The sequence below is a fragment of the Emydura macquarii genome, unplaced genomic scaffold (genome assembly GCF_026122565.2).
Source record: "Emydura macquarii macquarii isolate MOO-44397 ecotype Brisbane River unplaced genomic scaffold, CSIRO-AGI_Emac_v2 contig_2897, whole genome shotgun sequence".
NCBI classification, from domain to species: Eukaryota; Metazoa; Chordata; order Testudines; family Chelidae; genus Emydura; species Emydura macquarii.
In genome coordinates, this window is record NW_027133034.1 from 47,294,869 (window position 1) to 47,320,510 (window position 25,642).

General features: G+C 42.5%; 2 long non-coding RNA genes across 6 annotated transcripts; one reads left to right on the forward strand and one right to left on the reverse strand.

The window, feature by feature from the left end:
• LOC137167070 (uncharacterized) lies at window positions 1-5,950 on the forward strand. The gene is made up of 2 exons (XR_010923966.1): window positions 1-131; window positions 5,705-5,950. It is a non-coding gene; the product is annotated as an uncharacterized lncRNA (long non-coding RNA).
• Window positions 4,049-24,753, reverse strand: LOC137167069 (uncharacterized). Of its 5 annotated transcripts, XR_010923961.1 has the most exons (4): window positions 13,775-13,874; window positions 7,225-7,287; window positions 5,654-5,760; window positions 4,049-4,588 (listed from the first exon to the last, which is right to left on the reverse strand). It is a non-coding gene; the product is annotated as an uncharacterized lncRNA (long non-coding RNA). The 5 variants fall into 5 exon arrangements; XR_010923965.1 differs by lacking the exon at window positions 7,225-7,287 and having other exon boundaries at window positions 13,741-13,873; XR_010923963.1 differs by lacking the exons at window positions 7,225-7,287; window positions 13,775-13,874 and adding an exon at window positions 24,593-24,753 and having other exon boundaries at window positions 4,243-4,588.
• Between the last annotated feature and the right edge of the window lie 889 nt (window positions 24,754-25,642).

Here is a 25,642-nt window from a genome sequence, read left to right on the forward strand (position 1 = left end):
CTTTCGATACCTCAGTAATCCGGATTTCACTCGCTGTAAATCCCACGTGTTGCAATCAAATTTTTGGCAGCTGGGAGGGCCAGAGCAGTCAAATGCAGCAAGCTGTTTCACCATAAATCAAGCCCTACAAGGTATGTAAGTGTGAAAGCTGTTCCTTTTAACGGGAAATAGCTGTTGAAATGTACCAATTTAGCTGTGTCAAACTCGGTTTTCCACCAAAAACCTAACGGGCAAATTGATACAGGCTGAATTATCACTGTGCCTGGTGTTTACTTAAATTGAAAGAAAATGACTCAGGCAAGAATTGATTTAAGCAAACCGTTTCAAATCGCAGAATGTAACATTTAGAATGAAATCTTTGGAACTCGGACATGAGCACCCACGGAAATGTCTGTCTTATTTGCATGTTTATACCCAATTATACAGGTTGAAACCCAGTTTTGGGCATCACACAATTTGAGTGCCCTAGATACCAAAGTAACTTCATTTAAATCATTAATATAAAACCTCACAATGCTATTTTAAAATAGTTTTAAATGTGTTTTATTTCTCCTCCCCCCTATTAATTTACATTGTATTAAATATGAAACTAGCTGAAGGAGACAGAAATTATGTGCAAAATATAATCAAGACAGATTTGACCGCATTAAGACTAGATCCTTGATAGTCTTTTCATTTGTCAGTACCTAGTTCTCTTTTTAGTCTGATATTAAACAGACTATAGTGACATCTACCCAAAAGTCTAGTCCTTGCCGGTGTTTATTGTTTTGGTCTTAGCTGTGCATTCGATAAGAAAGCTCAGTACAATGCCAGGAGTACCTGAGAATAGGTAAAAGGCTACCACGTAATTCCCTTTTAATGTGTTTTGTTTCCCCCCGTGTTTTCCAGAGTTATAGTATTTGTGATTCTGGGAACTTTTCAAAAAGAACTGTGGACTTGAACAAAATTGGTAATAATTAATTATTACTATTATCATTATTACTAACATTTTCTAATGTTAGATTATTATATCTTTAGTTACAAAGACGTTGCAATGCAAAATAATCCCTCTCACTCTCTGTGTGTATGTATGTGTGTTAAACAAAAATAAAATAGCTCCCCCGAGCTCTGAGACGCGGGCTAGGATCTCTAAAAGGGTTCTCCAGCTTGTCAAAACTCGTCTAGTCAAAGAAAATAAAAGTGAAACAAAGTAAATGTAATTTTGTATAGGTATAGTAGGTGGAAAATGACCTAGGGACACTTTTAAATAGGGTTTTCTATTTTATAAGGTTGATAAATTTACAATTCACAACTGAAATGCTGAAGCTCCTTAAGGAACGATCACTTTAGCTTTTGTTTCTATAAAATTACATAAAATATTCTCATGTGAGAGAGTTAATATTTCACGTTTTTATCCCCTAGAACAAATAGATGTATATGATAATTTTTATACCATCGAATCACCCTGCTACTGCTCTAAGAAAGGTCTCAAACATTTTTATGGCTTAGTTATTTAGAACTGTAATTGTTCTGTTAACTTATACTTAAAACAGAACATCCTACTTGTTTGGTGCTTCATTTGCGCCACCCTATAGAAACAAAAACCAGTTTAGGAAGAATGCCACAATGATAACCAAATACGTTGAGAAGGTACAAGATGTGCTCCATTTTAACCCGGGGTGGGCTTTATTGCTACCTTTTTTACATTAAAACAAAGCGTCTGGTAATTATTTAAGATGTTTGCGGCATTTTTAAAATTACATTTCGATCAGCTTGGGGAAATGAGGAGGGTTTTGTGGACACTGGCACTGTGACATTTACCAAGATAGTGTATTTTCTCCGTCTCAGCTTCATTTGCTTGGCTGTTTGTCATTTGTAATCTGCCTATTTGCCTTAATATATTTCGGGAGAACGTGTAGCCAAAATAAGAGTTACACATTTTGCTTAGCCTGCTGTTTTGTCTGTTCTGTCCTGTGTTTGAAAGGAATCAGAAAATTGGTCTGGATAATTGAGTAACTCTATAGTCCGGAACCATGAAAACACATTGCAATTGTTTTTATTCTGAACAAAAAAATAAAGTTTATCTCCTGAAGCTGCCGAAAGCCTAGAACAAACAGAAGAAAAGGCTTTTTCAGATGTGTACTATTAAAACCTACATGCCTCTGTAGCGTAAGACTGAAAGATACAATGCTCCCTGTTTTCCCTCTCAATGTGCAGCATTAAAGTAAAATCAGCTGCTGCTACTCTGTATGTAGAGTCTCTTAGCTGGCATCTCAGAGGTGTAAGTTTTGGAGAACTATACATCATCGTTGTCATCAACATGTCATTTACACGGCCCGGTTTATTATGCCTTTCAGCCCATATTTTTATGATAATCTCTGAGCTAGTTTAGTCCGCAGTAATACCACCCCAACTAATTTAGAACAGTTCCAAAAATACAGTCTGAAACACACGAGCAACCCTCAGTGCCACATTAGTAAACGTGATACTGTAAGTCACGTTTCTAAAATGAACACATATGTCACATGGAGACTTTGGGAGAAAGCAGTTAAATGCCCATTTCCAGCCGAGATTTTGCATTCCTCTAATTAACTATGAGAAAAACAAACTTTGCTAATTTACTTGAGTGCTTGGATCGCCCACTGTTACAGCAACATACTGGCCCTTTAGAAAAAAAAATTACAAATATAATCCTTTGCTAAACATGTTAAAACGTCCTATCTGGCAAATCTTATATGTGGGTCTGTGCTAATGTGAGGCAGCAGGAGGAAGGGGAGATGGAGAGCTTTATTTGATAAGTATATTAATCTGGATTCCAGCTGTATTTGTAGCGCTTTCCAAGATTCCTTTCAAAAATCTCTCTTGTCGGATGTGGGCTTTTCTAATTAATCACTCATGCCCTTGTATACATTGCAGTTCCAGAGTGTAATTTTAGTCAGTTGTTTTGATGAATTTCACTGTACCCATCTGATTTGCATTTGCAGATTAAGTATACAAGAAACGTAACGCTTGTCAATGAAGGGCTTAGATTTAATTTTCTCAGTCATGGGCACATCTGATTTGACAAGGAGGGAGGGTTCAGAAGGATCTTCCTTTACCTTCCACTGTACTGCACCCAGTTTGTTTCCCTGATTTTAATAAGGAAGATCCTGCATTTCCCTCTCAGCAATACTTCCAGTGACTGGCAGGCCGGCTCCCCTTAGAAAGAGCAGGGCGTGGAGCAGAAGAAAATGCCTGTCATGAAAGGAAAAGCACTAGGCAGAGAGGGGTTTTTGAAAAGCCAACTTTGCTTACGTTTCTTCTACTTCTCACAGTTCTCTCCCTCTGCTCCCTTTTCCACGGGGAGTCCCCGCTGCAGACGTCAGAGCCCGGAGAGGTTATGGCATCTGACGTTTCCCTTTGCATGAACAGACTTGATAGTTCAAAGCCTTCCTTGACCATCTCTAACCTTTTTACTTCACCTCACGCGGCAGCTGCTCCTCGCCTGACGATCCGGCAGCGCCGGCCCAAGAGCTCAGTTGTGGTCGGGACAGCAGCAGCAGCAGCAGCTGGCTCAGACATCAAACATTACCATCCTCATCCTCACCCCCACCAGTGAGAGGCACTCAGGCACCAGTCCCATGTCCGGGAGCTGCCTGCCAGCCAGCCACTCACTGCCCAGCTCACTCTGCTTCCCCTTCTTTTTCTAGGCCCTGTTCCCCAGCGTTTAAAGTACTGCGGTTACTTAAAGGCTACCACACACTATGTAAATCCTCTTCTCTGTTTTAATCTGCTGTTCTGGATAGTGATCTGAATTCTCTCTTCTCGGTCTTTCTTTCGAGGACACAAAGCACGGATGTAGCTGGCTCTATTTGCTGACGAGTACCTAGTTTTACGGCCTCCCGATGTGCTTGTAAGGAACCTATTTTCCACTTAGCTATTCTAGAAAGTACCTGTAATGAAAACAATGCCTCTGTAGTGACTTCTCTCTCTCTCACATACACATAACACGGGCACCGGGTGTTTGTCTTGGAAACGGTTTCCTCCTCCTCCTCCTCCTCCAGGAGTGAATTTTCCTCTTAGGTTGCACTTTGAAGCTTCCGAGACCTCCCCACCCTTACGTGACTTTTAGAGGTAAGGGGGCTGAGCCTGGTCTGACTCACTCGCAGTTTACACTGGTGTAAGTGAGATCTGAATCAGGCCCAAGGCCTATCGCTCTCTCTAGCTTTGCACTTGTTCCAGACACGGCCATTTAGCTTCGTTGGGTACTACTGGGGCTGAAAAACAAAGTGACTGCACCGCCGAGAACAAACTGCATTGCCAAACCCGCACACCACACAGCGAACCCCCCTCTCTCCCGAGGAGACTGAAGCCAGCCTGGGGCGTGGCTGTTTCTTGGACAGGTCACTGACCTGTCCGGCTAGAGAAGGGACTTTCTCTTGGGTGAGAGTGCCAAGGAGGGGGATCAGGCAGGACCCGCCTGCTCTCTTAGCTGGAGGGGAAGGATCCCGGCTGGTTGCTTGAAGCTTCCCTTCTTTCCTATTCCCCCGTTTCTGCTCCCGGCTCTCTGCCCTGCTAATGCCTGAAGACGTCTCACTTCATCTGTCACCAATTCTGTTCGCCTGCCCAGCTGTCAAAACAGGGGGTGTCTCTTTCATTCCGGCTCACAAAGTACCAAAGGGGAAAGGGGCTTTAATGATTGTGTTTGGACACAAGCAATTATCCCTAATTATTGTTTTTCTTTTGAGTCTGCCCGTCCTGCTGGAGAGCCAGCAGATGAACATGTCCTAATCCTCCCCAGTCGGCTGATCTCAGTGGGTTTTGCGGGCCAGGCCGGCCGAGGGGCTTGGCGGCTTTCATCTCAATGTGAGTTCAGGGCTGATTCAAACTCGTTGCGATGGGAGAATTAACCTCGGAGCCCAGACTTTCAATGGCCTCTGATAAGAGATTATACGTGTTGATGGCAAGCTTTTCTTGGCAAAATGTTTTCAAAGGACTTGGAGCTGTTAAATCAAAGCGCTATTGAATTGGTGCAACCCTCCCTTGTCGCTCCCCCTGATTTCTCTGGCTCTGTGTGTTGGTAATTACTGGCAGGGGAAAGGAAAAAATGAACACCCCCCCCCCTCTCTTTTACACACACAAATCTCTCTTTTTCACAAATACATGCACGCGCGCCATAAAGCCACTGAGAGGTCGGGGGACACTGTAGGTAACCACACAAATAGACAATTACATACACAATTAGAAGGCTTCACAGTAACCCCCCCCCCCGTTTGCTTGGTTTGAGAGGGGAAAAACTCTCTCCTTTTTTAAGTGTAGGGTTGCATAGCAGTGAAGGGCTGCTGTCCTTTCCTGCAGAATTTGTTCTTAAAAAATCCAGAAGGGATATATGAATTTTGTAATCTAAAAAGGCTGGTCATATGTTGGGACTTCAGCCACCTTGATTTTTTTTTAAACAATGTTCATTTCTCATTGGTGGCTAGGTTTTTGTTTTCCTCCCTAAATCTAGATTCCTGCCCCAGATTATGGGGACTATACCTCATTGTGTGTGTGTGTGCAGAGTAATAGTTACTTGTTCACTTTGGATCAAAAAAAGTTGGGCAAATCACTCTCTGTTCTTCAAAAGAGACGACACCCCCCCCCCCGCCCCCCACACACACAAAACTGTCTGGGAGTGGGAATTTGACTAAGCTACCTATCTGGGACTTGTGCTGACATGTGAAGTTTGTCTGCCTTCCCTTTCCAGACCTGGGAATCTTCTGGTCTGTCTGGGCCACTTCATGTCCTGATCCATCTTGGAATCTACAAGGAAGCATGAATTTGTTAGGATACAGTTTCACAACAAAAGGTCTGGCTCTGAACTTTGAACAGGTTCAGGTGTGGAAACTGGAAAAAGAACCACCCTGGCATGTTTCAGGAAAAGTCCCCACCTCCAACACAGAAAAATTAAATACAGAGTAATAAAAAGGAAATAAACATATTTTGTCTTTCTGCTAGAAGATAATTTTTTGGGAGGCTTGTGGGTATCTGGAAACAGTGTTTATTAGATTTGAGAATTTGAAAATTAGAGATACTGTGCTTCACATTTATGAAAGTTCTTGTTTAAAAAAAAGGCAAGATCTTAAAGCCATCTGGATTTACAAGCTCCACATTTGATGTAGTTCTCAGAGTACTGAGTTTTTTAATATTGTGGGGAAGCTGTAAAATGGCATTTTGGAGTTACTTGTTCTGATTGTCTGAGAACTCCACCAAGGAGTCTGGGGAGTTTATAAACTAAGCAGGGTCTTAATGGGGTTTACAAATTCTACAGTATCTGACCCATTTGATAAATTCTGATTCTCTAGGTTCTCTTGCAAAGTTATCAGCTCTGTTAAGAGCAGGGAGCTGCCTGAGCTGGATTCCTGCAGAGAACTTGTCAGTGAGAACTGTAATGGTGCCTGCCCAGTTTATAATCTCCATAAAAGCAAAGAGAAGTATTGAGACTGAGGAGCCTGTGGATTTTATAATCTACCTTGGGCCAATAAGAACTGCAGGGGTCAAAGAAGCTGCAGCATCTATAAATTCAGTAGGACTAGAGAGCATGTGGGTCTCAGACTATTATTAATTATTTATTGCAGTAATGCCTAGAGGCCCAGTCAGTCACTGTGTTCAGTTGTATTTGCCATATATTATGAAAAGATGGTCCCTGCCCAAAAGGCTTTACAGTCTAACTATGATGAGAAGCAACAGGGTAGCAAACTGTCTGTAAATTTATAGCCAGTCAGTTAAAAAAAAAAAAAAAAAAAAAAAGAACAAAAACCCCCCACAATTCTAACACTGTCCATAAACCCATAAATAAATGAAAATGTCCATGAAATTGGGTAGAAATAAAACATTGCATTTTGCCATTGTCATCGTTCAGAATCGCTTCTTGTATTATAAAACTACACTGACCATGACTATCAATTTCCTGTTTTCTAATATTGCACATGCCCAAAGAACCCGATCGATCCATTAATTGCAGCTAAAACAGTTGCATAATTCTGAATTTCTGTGTAGAGAATATTGCAAGTAAGTACACACTTGTGACATTGTCACAAAAATAAATATATGAACAAGACATCACTAAAAATACCATAAATAAAGCTAAACATCTAAATGTAGTTCATAGAAGTATGGCTATTAGGGTAGTATGCAAAAAATGTGGCAAGTATTCTTATTATCACAACATCGCTTGCCATTACCCCAAATGTGGGCCCAGGGAGGTGGACAACTCAGAAATTTTACCTGTATGATCTGTGGGTCTGCATTCCACACACGATCAGGGCTGAGTCACACTAGACAGACATCCTGTGGCAAGGAACAAACAGAGGAAAGAAACTTGGGGGAAGGCTGTTCGCTCTCAAATCTGGATGGATCAGGAAATTGAGTTTTTACTCCAGCTTGAGAATAAGTATGCTGGGGTAAGAAATATTAATAAATGTATAGAGAAAGGTAAAGATGAAAACAAAATAAGCAAATATCTGATAAGAGGAGAGACTTGGCCAAAAAGACTGTTATGGAGCTTTTACGGGGTGAGGGTGTGGGAGGGTATATTTTAGAAGATCTACCCCCATGAGAAAGGATAAGAACTTTAAGAGATCACCCATTGATCAACAGGATTTTAGAGTCTTGTAGGGGTAGAAATGTCAGGCAGATTTTAGATAATTTAGAATAGAACAATTAACTCAGTTGTCTATGGCTGCAATTGCATGGGGTATGTTAGAAGAATTGTGTAAACTATTAATGAATACTCAGGATAGTGAAGGTGGGATGGAGCAAGGTATTGAGGTTAATAAGAATAGAGAGAAGAAATGAAAGGGAGGGGAGGCATCAGACAATCTCTAAGAGATATGCTACAAAAAAGGCTTGATTTAAGTTTTATCAAAGATTGTTCAAAGATAGGCAAGAATTATTATGGGAGAGCCCGATAAGGCTAAATGTAGTGTTCCTTTAAAGGAGATTGAACAGCATTATAGAGAAGTATCAGATGAGATTGACCATGGTAACACTGCACGATTACCTCCAGTAGAAGAGAGCTAATAATGAATTACTGGATAACCCTATAGCAACAGAGGAAAATTAGGGAAGCTTTACAGGAAATTAGAAGGACTAGTAACCCAGGTCCGGATAAGGTCATGGTTAGTGATCTATAGGACCTTTTAAATATCCATATACTTACCAAGATTTTTAACATTTGGTTTTTAAATAGGCAAGTCCCTGAATATTTAAAAAAAAAAATAGGACCATTTTAATACTTAAGGTCTAGGATTCTCAGGAATTAACTCAAATTTCTTCCAGGAGGCCCCTGACTATAGGCTCAATATGAGTTAGACTTTATACTAAAATTTTAGAGAAGAGATTGTCTAGCACCATTAAAATATGTCCTAGGCAAAAAGGATTTATTTCAGTCCTGTGTTGTGAGGAAAATATATCTATTTTAGAGAAATTAATTAAGGGGCTAAAAGGAATGGGGACAAAATAGGGGTGGTTTTTGTTGATTTGGCTAAAGCCTTTGATTCAGTAGGGCATGGGCACATAATACAGTGATTGAAAAGATTCAGAATTGGGGAACATTTTATTGAGATTATCAGGGACCTATATACTGATAGTTTTACTAAGATCTGGGTAAGGGAAAAAAGTACAGAGTCTATTTTTATTAGGAGTGGGGTGAAATGAGAAGATCCTTTATCCCCTATTTTATTTAATATTGCAATGGATCCTCTTTTAACTAGATTAGAGAGTAAAGGATTAGGGTTGTTAGTTCAAGGAAGGAAAATTATGTTGTTAGCCTTTGTGGATGATGTAGCAATTTTAAGCTTATTCTTATCAGTGGATGATCCACAATTTAGAAATTTTAAATCAGTTTTGTAGAAATACTAGCCTACAGGTTAATGTAAAAAAGACTAAACAATTTCATATTTTAACCAGCAAATAAAATGTATGTAGCAAATCCTAAAGAAAGATGGAGATTAAGAGAGGATTTTATTGATTATGTACAGCCAGGGCAAGCAGAAAGATATTTGGGAGCTAGAACTGATCTCTAGATTGGTGTTGAGAATGTATTCCCTAGTGGAAAATTGAGTGAGCGGTGTGATAGTTTATATAAATCTCTGCTTAAAACTGCCCCAAAATTGATCTTTTACTAAGACTTTATAATTTGCTTTTAATTGAGCCCCCTTTTTATGTTTTAACTGAATTGAATGTTTTATTTAGAAAAGTTCTTTAAAATATTTTACATCTGCCCCAATGCACTACAGATGGCTTATTTTATGCAAGAATTAGGGATGGGGGGTTAGCTATGATGAAATTTAGTGTGCAGGTCCCTAATATGCTTATCCAAGAGTGGAAAAGACATTGGTTAAATTTATCATCCCTGGAAACAATCTTTTTTATATGCTGGGGAAAATTTGGTAGATAAGATTTAATATATAGTGCCGCTACTGCTAACCCCAAGACATGGAGGGAGAAGGAATATGGTAGATGGAGTAATTTGAGGTGTCGGAGTAGGTGTGAGGTATTTTAAAAATGACATTGTTAGTAATTTTTTTCTAAAATATCCATATTTGGCCAAGTCCTCATCTTTGACAACTGCTCTACAGATGAGGGTGAATGTATTCCCCACCAGAGAGACACTAGCAAGAGGAAGAGAGAAAAATAGGGTGCTGTGCAGATGGTGTGGGAAAGTTAAAGAAACTATTCCCCATATATCTGGACAGTGTATTAAGACCAAGGATGCTTGAATAAATACACAATAGGATTGTAAAAGCTTTGACTGACAAGATTAGTAAATTTGGATGGAGGGTGTTGGTTGAGCCACACCTTTGAAATAAAGAGGGAAATTTAAGAAAGCTGGATATTGTGTTTGAAAGAGATGGGATAGTTGCCGTAATGGATGTTACTGTGAGGTGGGAAGACAACACTGACAGTTTGGAGACAGCCCACAGAGAGAAGACAGGATATTACCTTGAGTTGGAAGAGGAGGTTAAAAAGATCACTGGAGGTAAGATTGTCCACTTTTTTGGGTTAGTAATTGGGGCAAGAGGAGAGAAGGTAATGATGATCTTTTAAAGCTTTTTTGCATTTTTCTATACCAAAAAGTTTACCATGTCAGTAAAGAAAGAAAGAAAGAAAAAAAAAAAAAGAAAAACCAAACACACAACTTCAGATCTTTATGTCAGTAAAAACTAAAATGCAAGGTTGGCAACTCTGCACAGGTGGACAAAAGAAACAGATAGCAGGAGCACAATGTAACAGCGAGAGAGTTATGATCAGTATAATAAGAAGCAGTCACAGCACATCAGCTGCCTAGCAATGGTCAAGTGGCATGTACTACAGAGATTATGAATTCCATCAGAGTGGAGAACCATGGCCTTTAAAGTGTAGGACCTTACATGTTCCTTATGACCAGAGAGATCCTCTGGGGCTAATAGCTTACAGGGCCTGTGGATTTTATAAAATATACAGGAGTCCTGGCTCCAGCAGCAGCTTTTGGCTCAGGGGAAATTTACAGAATAAACCTCTGAACTCCCTTCTTAGCCATAGATCTTCCTTCACTTTACCCTTACTTCCAGAGACTGCTAAACTAGTAGCACACCTCTTACCCTCCGTTTCCTGATAAAAGTTTTCCTTCCCTCAGTGCATCCTACCTGTAAAGGGTCCCTTGTTGTGGGCAGCGCCCTTGCTGTCAACCTTCAAGGGAGGCCACACCTCCCGGTGCCTGCGCCTTGTGGGGAGTCCCAAACAAAGGGGGCCGTCTCTTGCCCTTAGCAGGGCAAGCCAAACAAAAGGGGGAGTAGACTCTGACCCTTCAGTAGGGTGAGTACACAGTTCATGGCCCCCAACCCTTAGTCAGGGCAGGCTGGCAGACAGGAACAATCTCTAGGCTTTCATCTGGCGAGTAAGCAGTTCTGAGGTCCAGCCCTTAGGCAGAGTAAGCCTGCCAATTGGAACAGTCTCTAGCCTCTCACAGGGCGAGGAAATAGTCCGAGGCCCAGCCCTCAGCAAGGTGGGCAGGCAATGGGGAAAAACAGTCTCTATTCCTCCCCACCCTGAGGGGTGAGCAAGCAGTCCCAAAACCCGGCCCTTAGGCAGGACAGGGCAGACAGTGGGAAACAGGCTCTGGCCCTCAGCAGGCGATCACCCCAGGACGGGGTGGGAAGGGGGATGCAGGCCCACCCATCTCCACTGCATCCCAGCCCAGGGCCCTGTCAGTGACGGGGCATCCTGTCACTGGGTCAGCGAGGCTTCAGCTGAAACACGCTGCCTTAGGGTGAGCGCAAGCTCAGCTGGACCGTAGTTGGCTACCCCTGGACTACTTTCTCCCTCCCTCTCCCTAGAGCACCTGGTCCCTTCAGTCGCACCCCGGTTCCTCGGGCTACCCTGCCAAGGAAAGTTCCAGAAGCCCTCGGCCTCATTGCTTGACGGCTGGTCCAGGAACTCTTCGGAATAGTCTGCGGAGGGCAGCTCCTCCAGGTCACTGGATCCTGGGGCTTCCTCTGGCCCGCAGGGGGTTGGCAGCTCAGGTAGCTACTCCAGGTCGCAGGGTCATGTGGTCTTTTCCAGCTCACCAGGCTCAGGAAGCTTCTCCAGGCCCTCCGGGCCTCAGGCAGTGAACAGTTCCAGCAGCTTTTCCTTTGGGTAATGGTCAGGTGCCAGTTCAGACCCCAGCTCCAAGGGAGAGACATCCTTCTCCTTCGGCCACCTTCCCCTGACTGAGCAAGAAGGCCTGCCTCTTATACTTCCTGACCCATCTCCTTGCTTCTGGTCAGGTGTTGTGGTACTCCCAGGCTCTGCCCCTCAGAGGGGGTCTGGCGCTCCCTCGCCCTCAATCTCCGAGGGAGGCCACACCTCCTGGCTACACTCCCACTATAGCAAAGCATTTTCACTTTTTGCCCATACACACAGTCCTCAACTAACCACCACAATTCCACCATAAGCCACAATGACAAAGTAACCAAACTGGAACAAATTCGAATATCTCCATTTCTGTCCTCTAGCAAAAGAAACCAACACCACTATAGTTATTTTATTTTCTGTCTTGATGTAGGTTTGACACAGAACTATATACAACCAGATACTTAGCCTGACACCATCCACTGTATCATTAATAACCACAGAGCAAAGAATGCTTCATTCTACAAAACAGTAAATAAGCTAAGCAGATATTAATTTTAGCTATGGCACAGAGAGAGCAAAAGGAAGCTCACATGCGACTTCATTGCATGGGCCATATCCTGTAATCCTTACTCATGTGATCATTCCCATTGGTCCCTGTTATTTTTCCATTTATTATTTAAAAAAAAATGAAAATAGTGATAATACTTATCACACATGCAAAACTAGCTCATGTACTTCGTGTCTAGTGTAGCAAGGACAGAGTTAAAGCTTGTATCTAGAAGCTCAACTCTGAATGGTCAAATTTTACTTTTTCCATCTTTAAGTGAATTCCCTGGCTTTCAAATGTTTGGCTTTTATAACATTCTCATGATGTTATTTTCTGATGTAAACAATAACTCTGTAGAATTCTAACACTATCTAAACAAAGATTTTTGTCTGAGAACAAATGTTTGGTTGTGTCCTGATGCTATTAGAACAGGCTTCGAAAGATCAGTTCAAGGAAATCTGCAAACACTTCAAAAGGATTTTTGTAGGGATCATTTTCTTCAGGATTGTGAAATCCAGAACCAAAAAGACTCCAGACCATAGCAGGTGTCACAAGCCACAGGAGAAATAAAAACAATAGTATTCAAAAGCTCCAAAGAAAAGAACACGAGTCCAGGACAATTTTGTGGTATTAATCTGTTTTAAAAAAACTCAGAAGAGACAAAAGGCAATATGCCTGGGCACTGTGTATCCCACACAGTTGGCAATGGGCTCTGGCATTATCAGTTCTGGTCACAGTATCCTCTGCAGAAATGAGATTGGTATCCTCAGTTCACTCTGGCATGCTGCCCATGCAATGTGTTTGCAGTAACAGGTGCAGCATGGGAGACATGCTTCTTTCAGCTTTGTGGAGGATTGTCTCAGTCTACCACATTTCAGCAGTTCAACTGGGAGTTTTAGTTCCAAAATCTGTTTTGTTTTTTTTTTAAAAAGGGGAGAGGGATGTGCCAAATTCACCCCAAATGTATTTCAGTTAAACTCCTATTTTAAATTCTTTTGGTGATTTTATGATAACTTTCTTATTCTTTTGTTGGTGGTATGCATTAAATACACTACTAATATACACATCCCCCAAATACACAGTCCATAACTAAATATGTTTTCCAAACACAGATACAGAATCTCAAAATACACACATACACATTCCACAGACTCAGATGTATCTTCTTCCACTGCTGCTGCTTCTTCCCCTTTTCCAATCATCTGGGGTCAGGTTGTTGCATAAGCATCTGCCATCTTTATCTGTCCAAGGTGACTCAAAGGTCCACTTTCTTACTATCTTCTTTCATGCAATCCATCCACTGGGTGGAGCTTACCTCAGAGTCTCTTTCCTACCACCCTCTACAGTAATGTTATCTTTACCAGGCCTTTATTCATCCTCTGTATGTGTCTGAGCCAGCACAGTCACACCTCCTGGATTTTGTTATCCACATCACAAATTTTGACTTCCATCCTGTAAGGGTACCCCCCCCCTTCTTGGGAGTTGCGAGGGAAGCATGGCCTAATGGTCACATTGTAGTCTGTGGCTGGCAGGGGGGCTATGGGGAGGGGATTCTTAATGTCCAGGATTCACCAGTGGGGGAAGGAGTGGGAAGATACCTCTGCTTCTGGTTGTCCCAGGTTTGGGGCCTACCTTCCATCAGGGAGGGCTCTTCTTTAGGAGTAGTGGTGCTGGACTCAGGGCCTGCTGCAGCTCTGCTGGAGCTGGGGGCCGCAGGTCAATTTCTTTCCAGTTCTGCCATCCAAATGAGCTGCTCCTCTCTCTTTTAAGTGCTCCACCTGATGGAGCATTTGCTGCAGGTGTGTCAGGGCAATGCTGGCTGGGCCCGGAATGAGTCCTTAACCCCTGGTTTCCCAGTGTGGGCTTTGTATACCCATTACACATCCTTATGGTTTCATTTCAAAATCTGTCCCTTTGTGTAACTCTTTTTATTGCATGAGGACATCCATGGGTTAAATGAAGCCTCTTGTTGAGCAGTGGCAACACCAGTGCCACCTGTTGGAGGTTCACCAGGTCTACAGCAACAAAGTGAGAAGTGAGTGAATGCAGTTCAACTGGGGAAAGACCTTCTCATTGACAGCCAGCTGATAGGCTATAGTTTTTGGTGTGAGGTGACTACAAATGTATATAATCCCTAATCTCCAAATCTTCCCCAAATAGTCTTACACCATATATACATGTACAATCTCTAATTCCCAAATGCACCCCAAAATACATATATTACAAATTCCTGTATCTCCTATTTCTGCAAAATACTGTATGCATATGCAACCTGTGATCCTTCAATCAGTTCAAAATACTCAAAAGCCATCCCTAATGTGAAGACACCCACCATTGCATCTATTTAATTTTTTGCTGAAGTTTTAAAGATTGTCAAATCAACAAGGCATTTTTTTAAGGGACACAAGCAAACCAATTCTGTGACTGTCAGCAACAAAAGAAATGAGAAGCAGACAAATATTTTTAATCTAAAATTGCCAAAGCAGTAGGATACTTTTTTTATTTTGTTTTTTTGAATGGGCCTAAATATTTATTAAACTCTCTGTTTGAATTCTGGCAATTTATTGCCATCTATTCTTTTTTTCTGGCAGCATGGTTTGGTCTCCTCAGCTCCCTCTCAAAATAGACACTTGCAGAAGGAAAAAAGTTAATTTGCATGCACAAAAAATAATCAGAGCAGGCCTGAGTTTCATGTGCACATGTAATTGCACATGCAAAACTTTTGAATCCAATGGTGTGCCTAGTTTGAATACACAGGTGCCACAATTGAAGAGTTCAATGCATAAGTAGGTGTGCATAGATAAGTGGATGGTTAAATACATGACTGACAGCCAAGTCTAAAGGACTAGTCAGTTTATGCTGCAACCATGCTTGGTTCAGTTGCATGCCTAACCTTTTTATATGCAGTTTTGAAAATCAGGACAGTAATGTCCAAACCAATTCTTCCATACCCATGAAAAGCAGAAAATTAAACAAATTCTAGAGAGAAACTGATAGGCATTCTTCAAGTTCTAATATACTGAGCGATGATTAAGAAAAGACAGCATAGTTGAGTGGTTAGAGAGTACATGACTGGGAGATCTGGGTTCTAATCCTAGCCCTGGTTTTGTGTCACCGTGATCTTCACCAAGTCACTTAGGGCTGATTTTCACACCTGCAGCTCCCATTGACTTTAACTGGACTGTGGATGCTCAACTCCTCTGTAAAACAGGTTCTAAATCTCTCTATACTGCCTTTACACCATCCACATATACTATGTGTTTCACCTATTTTCACCTAAAACCAATTAGCAGAAAGCAAAAAGTACAAATGAGCTAAAGTTTCAGCTGGATGTGTGTCTGTGCATGTGTGTGTGATGGATTTGATCTACCCGACTATCAGACAGGAAAACATTTCTATTTGTTACTATTATCCTAGTCCATAGTATGCAAAGAAATGCTGATGTACAACACTCCACTATCAAAAGCAGTTCTTCAATGTCAGAAGACCCTGCTATTTAGTGCTAGATGACCCTACAGGAAATTCTGCAGTGCATTAAAAACTGTATTCTTTTTCATGGTAGAAATGAGGAAATGATTCACACAATTTACATTGATTCTTGTCAAAATCTTCAGCCTTTGCTTTCAGTTTCCAGAGAGCTTTTTGTGAAGCATAACAAAGGAACAATGGAATATAGCAGAGCTGGGTGAATAATTCATAGCAAATAGTTTATATGATGAATTTTGCCCTTTTCCTTTAGACTGCAACACTTTATTTGAAATTACTAGTGCATTTCTTCAGCAAATAATTGTTGACCTGAAGATCATTCCTGAACAGAGATACAGTGGTGACGGGTGACATATTAAAACCTAGGCAGACAGATCATTGTGGATATTTGCAACTTACAATTCTTATTGTGTTGGTTAGTTACCTAAGTCACACTGCCTGAATCAATGATTAAGGTAACTAACCAAAGCAGGGTACATTTCCAATATTCACTTAGTTCCATTATCTAGTTACCCCTTTAGACACTTTTAAAAAAACCTGCATAGCTGTGTTTGCAGAGAAGCAGTTTAGGCTTTCTTGTAAGACAGCGTATAGACTAGAGCCATAGAGATGAGGACCAGTGAGCAGATGCTAGACTAGATGCTAGATGACTGTCACAGGTCATGGTTTACAGACTATAAAGTTTCTGCCAATGCCATGTGGAGCCTTTGATGGAGGAGGAGAAAGAAGATGGGGGCACTTTGAGTTTCTCTAACACATCCCTAAAATGAAAAGGGAGTGTAGAATAAAACAAAGGAAGGGAAAGAGCTCAGAAAGAAGGAAACAGGGAAGAGATAGCTAGTCCCCTAGGTACAGGAGATCATGCACACTACTTATCAGAGATTTAAAGAAACACCTCACACATCCACACATTTTTTGATAGAACTTCAGGTGTGGTTCACCTGCAAGATGCAACTAGAGGTCATAGAGATCACATTCTGAGAGTGACCACACATGGGTTTGTACACATGTGTTCTTACTTGATGAACTGCATAAATCCATCTATCACAGGCTCATCTCCCAGATGCCTTCAATACTGTGTCCATTTAGCAAACACAATTGCTCATTTCCCTTTGGTCAAAAAAGGTCCATTAGAGGCATTGCTCTTTTGCCTATCTACTGAAATTATTATCTGGGGCAGCTAATTAAACATTTCACCCTTTCACTTCCAAATGCCACTGAATCTTTCGGTTGGTGTATCCTTTACAAGGACAGTTGGGACCATCTGCAGCAGTCACAGCCAGGAAGAAGTTCTGCTCCACAATGTAAAAAAAACAATAAGCCTATGACCATCTTTCTCACTTGATAAAATATGCCTGAAACTGTGAAAGCTCAGTTTAGTGAAGTCAAATGATCTCCTGAAGCATAATTTGTAACAGAATTTTATCACAAATTCTATCTCTCATTTTCATGCCATGCCACCCCTGTGCTATCTGAATACATCAAGTACAGCAATGATATTTGCTGATCCCTTTAATACATCTTGCTATGGGTTCTTGACCTAAGATGTCAAAATTCTAATCATATGGGACACTGAAATGGGTACATGCTGCTCCAGGCTGTGATCTTGTCAGATCTCACACTCCAAATGAGGTTAGGATGGTCAGGACTTGATTGGGGAAACCATCAAGGAAGAGCCATTGTGTTGCAGTAATTCAGTAGGAAGGATTCTTTTGACTAGGTCAAACCTCAACAAGTGTCCCAGCATAGTACTAAAAGGCACTATACTTATAGAAGTGCTATTTTTGGATAATACACAACTATAGAATCTTGACCATTCATGATCATTAAAGCTAGTGAAGCAATTTTCAAAAAAGAAGTGTTAGCCCTGTCTAGCCTGGCTCACTGTATTCCTCCTGTAGTTCCAGTTGGTTTGGTAGACTCACTCACTTCCTATCCTAAGTGGTTGTGCTGTGCCACAACTCACTTGGTTCCACCTGAGAAGTGATAACAATTTGGTTAAGTGACGGGTATATTTAATGAACTGGAGGCAGTTTGTACTGAAAACTGGTATAAAAAGGCAAGCTAGTATTATAAGTGTCATATGGGTCACCTTTGTTGGATGTAGCAGAGATGTTCCAGGAACAGAAGCCAAGCAAATGCATGTTCCTCTATTGTTCCCTTTGGAATAAAACAAATCAGCAGAACCACAAACAAAGCCACAAGGGCACAGACTTTTTCTAAACAGATTTCCACAAGATCTGGACATTATTCAAAATTACTTGTATTTTGAGGAGAACCACTAGAATCCAAATAAAAGGTCAGGAGTAAGTGTACTTTCCTTCCTCATGTTTAAGTTGCCTGAGAGTTGTTGGAGTGGAGTTTCCTAACTCTGCAGTAGAAATCACTTTGCAAAGCAGGCTGTCCTTCATATCCGATGGAGCGCCATTGAGGAAAAAGATAATGAGAAGTGTTAGCATGTCACTCATGGGGGAGACACAGACAAATGGACAGACAGAGCCCATCCCAGGAATACTTACTCGGTTTTTACTCAGTCTGTACTCAAGCAAAACTTTGACTGACCTTTCATTTAGAGTTCTGCCTGAGTAATGATTGGGTAAGAACTTCAGGATTTGGCTCAGAGAATTAGGTGACTTTTTTCCCCATTATGTTAGTTATAGGTAGCACTGCCTACTTTTAGGACTGCCCAAAACTTCCCATTATAAGACCCTGTTTTCAATTGCTTATAAAACTTTGCCAAACTTTAATAATTTGAGCTAAAATTTTGCATGCTGGAAGTCAGCTGGAGGCTGAAAATTTTGGAAAATTTCTGCCAAAACATTTCAGCCATTTCTGAGAATGAGGCTAAGGGCATTGTTTTGCCCATGTTAAATAATTCTGGCAACCTTTGCTTTGAGAAGCTCTAGCACCTCCACACTTTGGGGCTGAACTTGATTTTTGGTAGGGAGGTGGTCTGTGTGTCTGGGATGTGCCTTTTGCTATCCTTACGAAAAATCTGCCAAATTTGGCCAAGTTATAAAGCTCTGAAAAACTGCAGCTTGCACATGCTGAATTGAGACTTGCTAGAGATTCGTGGTTAAATTCCCCAAATATTCTGTCAGCACTGGGTCTGTTCCTATGCAGGGCTGCAGGGGCCCGAGCAGGATTTTTCCTGCAACTGCAGCTCTGGACTTCTGAGAGCTGAGTCAAATTGGGCCAGAGACGGGCACTGGATCTGAGAATAGGGAGACAGTCTGGCTTGTGCTCTCTATGCCCCTGAACCCCACCCCTCACAATAACCACCTGTGGTGCCCAGGCAGTGACAAGGAGGAAGCTGCCTGATCAGAATAGAGTACATTGGGAGAAGGAGCCTGGGATTGGAGGCTGGAAGTGGAGGAGAGAAAAACTGGTATTGGGAGTTAGAGGGAATGGGGAGGCTGAGACTGGAGGGCAAGGAGAATGTGACTGGGAGCTGGGGAAGAGCAATAGGAAGCCAGTGGCTGGAGGTGAGACTGAGTTTGGATGAGGAGCTAGAGGAAGACTGGGAGCCATTATAGGGGAAGTAAGACAAATCTGATGAGGAGCCAGGGTGTGCGGGGAGAACTGGCCTAGCTGGGCAATGACACTGGGAACAGGGAGCTGAGTTAGGATAAGAAGCCCAGAAGAGAGGTTGAAACTAGTAGCCAGTGGGGATTGGGAATGTGGACAGAGATGGAGGGGCAACTGGAGGCAAGGGTGAGAGAGACAGATCACATGAGGAGCTGGGGGGGAGGGAGGGAGCTGGGAATGGTTGGGCAAAGAGCCTGGGACTGACATGAGAAGCCTGAGTAGTGGAAACTGGGACTGACAAGATGAGGAGAATGGGACTGGGGGTCCCAGGGCTGGAAAGTCAGTATGGAGAGGGGTCACTAATAACTTTATTTAGCCAGAGACAACCCAGGTTCCATCTCTTGACTCCTCTCTGTAGGAGGGTCTAAAGGACATATATTCACAGGGGGCTCTGCCCGAACTCCCCCCACATCATACACAAGCATATAGGTCAGTCATCTTCTGCCCCAGTGGGGGTCCTTACAACATAATCTTGGTGTGATGGACATGGGACTTCTCTGTAATAATGTATGATTACTGTATGTGATCTGGTTATTAGGATGTTTATTGTCATAGCTCTGAACTGAAAATCAGGGTATTTCCCTTTATCCCACTCTTTGTTTAGTATTGCACTGCTAATAGCCAGCAGCAGGTAGGTTTCCTGAATGCAGTGGTGCCCATCATTGTGCATGGGGAATATGATGTTTTGGCAGAGAAGTGTTTCAGAAATGGAATATTTTCTTGAGAAGGACTCATGAGCCTCATTTATTGGCAATAGAAACTGGGATGCAGGGTAAGTATTTTTAGGGAGATATTTTAGCATCAGTGACTCACCAGTCATTGATCACCTACATACAGACATAACAATAGAGAGCCGATCTGGGGAGTTACAGTTTATGACCTTCCGTTCTAAACATGCCAAGCCTCTGCCATTTATGGCCCTGTCTGCACTACAAATTTCCATACTGGCAAAGAGCATCTATTGTGGATGCACCTTATACAGGCAAAACTGTGCTTTTGCCAGTATTGTTTATTCTAGCTCCCCGGACTGAAATTACCTACATTAGCAAAAGCACAAATTTGCTGTTATAGCATTGTCTACACTAGAGGTTTTTGCTGGCACAGTTATGTTGCTCAGGGATCACACTTCATCATACCCCAGACTGACATAGCTATGCCAACAGATGTCTGTAGTGTAGACATTGTCTAAGGCTATGGCTACACTGATGGTGGCAAAGTCACCACCGTCAGATCGATTTCTCTGGATTGACTGAGCAGTCAGTGAAGACCCACTCAGTCGATCCAGAAATCGACGTACTAAGACCACCTTCACAAGTGGCATAGCGCTGCGTCGACGGGAATGCGGTTCCTGTCAGTGCAGAAGAGAAGCAGAGAAGTTGACGGGAGTTACGCAAGTTTTTTGCGTAGCTTGCGTAACTCCCGTTGACTGCTGCCCAATCCTGGAGGTAAGTGTAGACAGGGTCTAAGTTAAAGAAGAACCAGCTTCAGTTTTCAGTAGCATTGCTTATCTACTTTTTATAGTCCAGCCACTAGAGGGTGACAATTCACAAACACTTAGGACTGATTCCTTACAGCAGAGGGCATTACCTTCTCACCAAGGAAATCCCTCTCATATGCTAATTCTCTCACTGCAGAGGACTACTTGTGATAAAATACATTTACCAGCTCTTTCATGTCAGTCACACAGTCCTTGGACAATAGAGTTGAAAGTCTGGGACGTATCTAGGATTTTTATTAGAAGTTACAACTTAATGGAAATTGCCAAATTCACCCTTAATAGAAAATTCCAAAAACTTCTCAAATCCAAGGAAAATTAATTAGCTAGAATGGTGTTTTCAAATAAACCTCCTCTATCTCTCTGCCAGATGTTTTTAGATGTATTTACAGACAATTCTAAAAAGCTGCTTATTTTTCCATTACTGTCATTGCCTTGGTTTCTTGCTGACTTGCTCTGAAGCACCTGATAGAATTTCACTTGGATATTAATACAACAGGGAAAGGGAAGGAAAAAAAATTCTGGCAGCTTTTTCCCTCCTATCATTTTCAGAAGGGTTTATATCTTTCTATAGTTTATACGATAACTTAAAATATTACATGTTATGTCCTTGAATTCCCATTAGATAGACAACTAGAGACAGGGCCTGCCAACAGCAATTCTGGACCCCAGGGCAGAACAGTCAATGGCCCCTGCCCCTCTAGAAAGGGATGGATAAGGTTTAAGACCATGGGCAGTGGGAGAAGCTTCCCCTCAGGGAGGTTAGCTCCCCATCCCACCTCTTTTGTCCACAGCCCCACCCACACTCCACCACCACTCTGCCCCAGGCTCTGCCCCTGATCCACCCCAGGCCTTTCCCCCCTCCCCTGTTCACTGCTGTGTTCCCTACCCCAGCTTGGTCCCCCTCCTCTCTTCCACACCCCATTCCCCCAGTCGGCGAGTGATGGCAGGGGGGCTGAGCAGGGCGGGAGGGGGGAAGAGGGATGTGGCAAGCAGCAGTGGGAGGTGAGCAGGGGAGTAGAGGAGGGACATGTGGTGAGCGATGGCAGGGGTCTGAGTGGGGAGGAGGGACATGGCAGCGGGGAGACCAAGCAGAGAAGAGGGGGTGTGGAAGAGAGAAGGGGGGCTGAGTAGGGGGGGGGGAGAGATGCAGCAGCAAGTGGGCTGAGCAGGAGAGGGGGTGAGGCAGGGGCCTGGGGTGGAGTGGAGATGGACTGTGGGTGGGGCCATAGGCAGAAGAAGCAGGACGGGGAAGATTCACCCACTATCCATGGCCTGGGCACTTTTAAAATTGCCAGGCCGCTGGGCATTTGCCTCCTTTGCCCTTCCCTCCCCCCTGTTGGTGGACCTGACTAGACAACATCATGGCAAATATTCATAATCCATATTTATTTTTCGGTTATTGACACATGGCAGCTGCTGTGACTTTATTAGAGGGGCATAACAATGTGATATCAACTGGTGATATAATGTGCTAATTGATGGTATGTCTGTGAAAATGAAGTTCTTGGTTCATAACTATAAACCCTATTCATCTGCTGGCTAAAAGTAACACAAGGAGAGAGGCAATTCTTGATTTAGTCCTAAGTGGTGCACAGGATCTGGTCCAAGAGGGGAATATAGCTGAACTACCCAGTAATAGTGACCATAATGTAATTAAGTTTAACATCTTTGTGAGGGGGGAAATATCAAAGAAGCCCACCACAGTATCATTTAACATAAAAAAGGGGAACTATACAAAAATGGGGAAGCTCGTTAAATGGAAATGAAAACGAAAAATCACAAGAGTTCCTGCAATCTGCTTGGAAGCTTTTTAAAACACCATAATAGAGGCTAAAATTAAATGCATACCCCAAGAAAAAAAATAGTAAGAGGGCTCCCAAAATGCCACCATGGCTAAACAGAGTAAAAGAGGCAGAGGCAAAAAGGCATCCTTTTAAAATTGGAATTCAAATCCTACTGAGGAAAATAGAAACTCTGGCAAGTCAAATGTAAAAAGTATAATTAGGCAGGCCAAAAATTTGAATTTGAAGAGCAACTAGCAAAACCAAAAACATTAACAGCAACAATTTTTTTTAAGTACATCAGAAGCAGGAAACCTGCCAAACAACCAGTGGGGTCAGTGGACAATCGGGGTGCTAAAAGAACATTCAAGGAAAACAAGGCTGTGGCAATGAAGACTGATGCAAAGAATTAATTCGTCTTCACTGCAGAGGATGTGAGGGAGATTCCTACAGCTGAGTCATTCTTTTTAGGTGACAGAACTGAGGAACTATCCCAGATTGAACTGTCAATATAGGTGGTTTTTGAACAAACTTAAATTAAACAGTAATAAGTCACCAGGACCAGATGGTATTCACTCAAGAGTTCTGAAGGAACTCAAACATGAAATTGCAAAACTACTAACTATGGGATGTAATCTATCACTTAAAATCAGCATCTGTACCAGATGACTGGAGGAGAGCTAATGTAAAGCCAATTTTAAAAAAGGCTCCAGAGGCAATCCTGGCAATTACAAGATTGTAAACCTAAACTTCAGTACCAGGCAAATTGGTTGAAACTATAGTGAAGAACAGAATTATGAGACACATAGATGAACATGATTTCTTGGGGAAGAGTCAACATGGCTTGCAAAGGGAAATCATGCCTCACCAATCTATTAGAATTATTTGGGAGGTAGGGGGTCAAACAAACATGTGGACAACAGTGATCCAGTGGATATTGTGTACTTAGATTTTCAGAAAGCTTTTGACAAGGTCCCTCACCAAAGGGTCTTAAGCAGAGTAAATAATCATGGTATAAAAGGGAAGGTCTTCTCATGGATCAGTAACTGGTTATAAAACAGTAAGTAAAGGGTTGGAATAAATAGTCAGTTTTCACAGCGGAGAAAGTGGCAAAATGTGATTATGCAAAATTACTCAGGATAATTAAATAAAAAACTGACTGCGAACAGTTACAAAGGGATCTCAAAAGCTGAGTAACTGGGCAACAAAACTGCAGATGAAATTCAATGCTGGTAAATACAAAGTAATGAACATTGAAAAACATAATCCCAACTACACATGCAAAATGATGAGGTCTAAATTAGCTGTTACCACTCCAGAAAGAGTTGTTTACCCCTTCCTATAACACAAGAACCAGGGGTCACCCAATGGAATTAATAGGCAGCAGGTTTAAAACAAAAGGAAGTAATTCATCACACAATGTAGTCAACTCACAGAATTTGTTGCCAGGGAATGTTGTGAAGGCCAAACGTATAACAGGATTAAAAAAGAATTGGATAAGTTTATGGAAGGTTGATCCATCAATGACTATTAGCCAAGATGGTCAAGGATGCAACCCCATTCTCTGGATATCCCTAGGCTTCTGACTGCCAGAGGCTGGGACTGGATGACAGGAGTAGACCATTCAATAATTGCCCTGTTATGTTCATTCCCTCTGAAGCATCTGGCATTGATCACTGTCAGAAGACCAGATACTGTGCTAGATGGCCCATTGGCCATTCAGGGCCAAACCATTCTCATGTTCTTAATAGCTGGGCTTTGTCAAAAAAAAAAAAAAAAAGCATGTCAAGCAGATATGGGGATTAAATGACACACAGTTGGTATAAGGCATGTGACCATCCCTCCCTGTCCATCTGGGAGGGAGGTCACACCCCCTCACTATGGTGTCTCTGTGAGCTCTGATTCCCAAAGGGGAAATTAGCATTTGTGGGGCAACCAGGGAGTTTATAGCCCAGGCCTTCAGGCAGTGGGAGAGCGTTCCACCACTGGGTTAGTGGGGCTCCAGCCAAAATTCGCTGACACAGTTTCTAGCCACAACACAACCGGACAATCATCTAATTCCCCAGGGCTTCTTCCTAACCCCCTTCCCTGGAGTACCTGGGCCTCAGGGTCATCATCAGTCTCCCCTGGGTAAACCACCAGTGGCAACCCCAACAGGCCCTCAACATTGCAGTCGACAGGCAGCTCCATCAGCTCCTCCGTGTCACAGGTGGCAGGCAGCTCCTCAGTGGTGCAGATATTTGGCTTGAGCCCCAGCACCAGGGAAGGGACATCCTTCCCCTCAGGCAGCTCCAGCCCAACTGAGCTGTTGGGCTCTCCCTTTGTACTTCCTGTCCCGCCCATCTGCTTCTGGTAGAGCAGGAGTGACTGTTCTGATTCCACGCATCAGAGGGCAGGTAGGGTCTCCTTCCTCTCCATCTCAGAGGGAGGTCACGCCCCTTTGCTACACTTGGGAAGAAGGTTTTATTGCCCCTCCCCCCCCATTACCGTGCTATGGGGAGATTCACTCCCAAGAAGTTATAATGGTCTTTGCACTGCTGTGCTCTCATGGGAATATCATCAGGAAAGGGCAGCTTGAGGTTGGGCTCCACAGTGGAAGCTTCTCCAGGGAAGTGCTGAATCAGCACATTTCCCAGGCACTCTGGTTACACCATGCTGATTATGAATATGCTGATTGTGTCGCTTCAGTCCCCTCTGTATGGACTTTTCTCTACATCAGATCTCCTAGGATCATGCTGGCAGAAGCTTGCTTAACTGGGGGTGAATGAAGACCAGGAACATTGGAAAACCAAACTCTGCCTGAAGTACAGCTGTGGTATTGTACCTGGATCTTCAGATGTCGCTCCTAACATCCAGTAAGCTATGGAATGCTTACTTGAGACCAAAGCATGTTCCCACTGAAGTCCATAGTAAAACTCATCACATTCAGTGGGAACAGGATAGTTACATAGCTCTCAAATTAATAGCAGAAACGTGTTCCTGAAAAACTACAACAGATTCACAGGAACATCTTGGGAGGAATATATTATAGACACAAGTCTGCCGTTATGCCACTCACACAAGCACATTTTCTTTGCTTTTTTGCTGGTGGATGTGTGTGTTACTGCCAGTGTAATTTAGTACTGTGTGGGAAACAACCAGCTTCAA